We start from the raw sequence: 3,923 nt of genomic DNA, 5'->3' as shown, positions 1-3,923 counted from the left end.
TGCTTGTAAAATAGAGTGGGCAGGGATGTTGAATCACCAGGGCCATTGACATAAGAGAGGGTGGCTGGAGGGAAGAGGGTGCCAGAGGAGAAAGTGCTAAAAGGAAGAGCGGAAAATGAGCTTTACTCACAATTCAGTGTTGTCTAAATCGCCCCTGAGTCCGGTTTCCCTGTAGCCCTAAGGTGGGGGTGGGAACCACACCGGGGGGATTGAGGTGGGAGCTGCATGGGCGCTGGTGTCAGGAGACCTAAGTTCCAGTCTAGCCTCTGACCTTTATGAGGTAGACAAACTGAGAGAGTCACTTCAGCTCTCTGAGACTTTGTTTCAGGTACCGAGACGTACGGGAAAATGATAGCACCTGCCTCACGAGGGTGGAAACAGTGAACAAGTGAGCGACTTTTTTTTAACATGTTATTGAGCTACAATTCGCAGAGTGTAAAATTCACCCTTTGAAAGAATACACTTTCATTGTTTTTCATGTATTCAGAGTTGTACAGCCATCATCACTATCTCATATTAGAACAATTTTATCACCCCTAAAGGGACCCACATCCGTTATCAGTCACTCCCCATTCTCCCTCCCAAGAGACTTATTTTTAGACTGTTTAACGTTGTACCCATTTTGATTTCTAACAAACAGTTGGTTAGTAGGAACTAGTCTGCTTCTAAGTCATATCACGAGTATTTATCAGATTTAGTAAAAACTGTCTTGAGAACTGTGTCAGGAGTAAGCTCAGCAGGGGAATTTTAAAGAGAAAAAAGCTTAAAGACCACAGTTTATTTCTGTCTCATAGAATATCCCAGGTAACTCCAGGTAGCTCACTGTCCATCTTCTCTAGGATACGGCCTTCTTCCTCAGGATCTGAAATGTCAACTGGAGCGCCAGCCACCATATCCTTGTTCCAGATAGCAGGATGCAGAAAGGGATGAACATTGCATGCCGTTGGCCTTGAAGGAAGAGTCTCAGAAGTTCCACACAACACTTCTACTAACATCTCATTGACCAGAACTCAGTTATATGGCCACACAGAGCTGCAAGGAAGGCTGGGGTATTTAGCCTTATTCCAAAGAGCCAATGAAAACTGGGATTTGCATTATTATGAAAGAAGAGGAGAACAGTATTGGTGTATGTATCAGTCAGCAAATGCTATAATTATTGTGCATAACAAGTCACACAAAACTCAATGGCATACAACAATGAGCATAGACCTTTCTTGCTCTCAGGTCTGTAGTTGGGCTGGGAAAGCTCTGCTTGAGGCTACAAATCTCCTGGGTTAGGATGAAGGCTTCAAATTGGCTCTCGTCTACATTCCTCCATATTTCCCTATGACCAGCCCTACTAGGGCATGTTCCTTTCATGGCAAATGGCAGGAGCCCAGGAAGTTGAGCAGAGACACATGATGCTTCCTGAGCCCTCTTTTTTTTTTTTTTTTTTTTTTGCAGTACGCGGGCCTCTCACTGTTGTGGCCTCTCCCGTTGCCGAGCACAGGCTCCGGACGTGCAGGCTCAGCGGCCATGGCTCACGGGCCCAGCCGCTCTGCGGCATGTGGGATCTTCCCGGACCGGGGCACGAACCCGCGTCCCCTGCACCGGCAGGCGGACTCTCAACCACTGCGCCACCAGGGAAGCCCCTGAGTCCTCTTGAGTCCCTCTTGCCCACACTCCATTGATTAAAGCAGGTCACGTGGCCATGCCAACATCAAAGGCAGAGGTATAGTCCATTCACACTAATGCATACCACTGCAAAGTCACATGTCAAAGACTGTGAGAGTAAAATTCTAATTCAGGAAGGGTCTGAAAAATGGTAAACAATGATTCATCCTATGACAGAGACCAACCAACTTTGCCAGGAAATGCAGTATCCGTGATTCTGGTCCCCTAAGACCTCCCAGGAGCCTACCTATGCTGCTGTTTCTTTAACTGCAGTCTCCTGCTCTAGCTTCCCACTTCTGATGGCCCCATTTTCCAGGTGGGAGAACAAGGCTAGCCCAGCCTCCCATATAAGCTTTGTAGGCCACAATTCCTAGTGTCCGGACTCACCAGCCACCCTGTCACCGTTTCCTCAGAGGTCTTGCCAAGAGAAGCAGGGTCTCCACGAGATTCAGGACTCCTCCATGTGGAACCAGGCTGCCATTTTCCATTACTGCCATTCCCAGGGGCCCAGCCAAGGTAAGATCCGTTTCTCCTGTTCAGTCCCCCAAACACGAAAGCTTTCTCATGCTGCTTTCTCATAGAATAAGGGCTGCTGATACATCTGGCTGACAGTGAAGGTCCAGTTAGCCAGGTCCTCTAATCACAGAAAAGCCTGTTTATCTTTCCCGGGGTAAGACGGAGTCTACGGAAGTGAAAATTCAGAACTCAGATTAGCTTTTCAAAGGGTGACCTTTCCATAGTTTACATTCTCTCAATAAATCAACCTGCTAAAATGTAATTGGTTGAGGCAAAATTCCGAAAGGTTTGGTCAAACTTTTGGCATAAATAACCTTCTGTGTATTTCAGTATTGCCACTCTGCTTAGTCTATTTCCATTAGTAATGCAAATAGCATTTTCTGGTGTACAGCCCAAAGTTAGCACGTGCTCAGAAGTTGGTTAAAACAGCCATTTTCAATAAAGGCTGTGACCTCTCTGCTACCACCTTCTTCCTGTGGAGATGTTTTTGGTGTGGTCTTTGCAAGCTGATTTATAAACGTCCTTTCAGAAAGGTAATCTAAGAAACAAGCCACATGTTTCTTGTAAACTTAAATATCCACCTATTTTATGGCCCAGGAGTTCTACTCCTAGATACTTTTACCTTAGACAAATGAAACCGATATCCAACCCCCACACAAAGAAATCTACATAAAGGTTTATAGCAGCTTTATTCTTAGTAACCAAGTGCTGGAAAAACCTAATGGTCCATCAGCAGATGAATGGATAAACAAATTGTGGACTACACATACAATGGAAAACTCTTCTGCAATAAAAAGTAAAGGATTACCAATATACAAAACAACACAGATGAATCTCACAGACATGCTGAGTGAAGGAAACCAGACACAGAAGACTACATACTGTATGATTCCATTTATATGACACAGTCTTAGTTCATCTGGGCTGCTATAACAGAATACCATAGACTGCATGACTTATAAACAACAGAAATTTATTTCTTACAGTTTGGAGGCTGGGCAGTCCAAGGTCAAGACACCAGCAGTTTTGGTGTCTGGTGAGGGCTTTCTTCTTGGTTCAGAGTTCCCATCTTCTCGCTGTGTCTCACATAGTAGAAGGGGTGAGGGATCTCTCCAGGATTCCTTTTATAAGGGAACTTATAAGGGCTCCACCCTCATGACCTGATCATTTCCCGAAGGCCTCCTCCTAATACCATCAGCATATGAATTTTGGAGGGACACAAACATTCAGCCCATAACAGACACTTGAGAAAAGACAAAACCAATCTACGGTGAAAGAAGAGTTGGGATTGATTGGAAAAGAACAAGAAGGAACTTTCCAGGTGATAGAAATGTTTTATGTCTTGATTGGAGTAGTGGTTCCACCTTGTAAATATTTGTCAAAACTAATCAAACTCTGTAGGTTAGATCTGAGCATTGCACTGTGTGTAAATTATACCTCAATAAAAAATATTTTTTAAAAATCAGGCTATTTCCTCAAATGGTCTAAGAGCAAACTTAGGAGATCTCTGTCCTGAACATTAATGGAAACATCGATGACCTTCCAGCTGGAGAGGCAGTTGGGGGAACGTGTGGTCGGCAGCCAACTGGAAACAGTTTCATTTTGTATCATCAGTTAATTATTTATGAAAGCGTTTCTGAAAATGGAGAATGAGGTCCATCCAATTAGGTTCTTTAAAAAAAAAAATTATTTATTTATTTGGTTGCGCCTGGTGTTAGTTGTGGCAGGTAGCCTCCTTAGTTGCTCCTTAGTTG

The sequence above is a fragment of the Monodon monoceros genome, unplaced genomic scaffold, assembly GCF_005190385.1.
Source record: "Monodon monoceros isolate NGI ecotype Baffin Bay Population unplaced genomic scaffold, NGI_Narwhal_1 Super_Scaffold_19, whole genome shotgun sequence".
Classification (NCBI taxonomy): Eukaryota; Metazoa; Chordata; class Mammalia; order Artiodactyla; family Monodontidae; genus Monodon; species Monodon monoceros.
The sequence above is the reverse complement of the archived record's forward strand: the minus strand, read 5'-3'. Positions refer to the sequence as shown.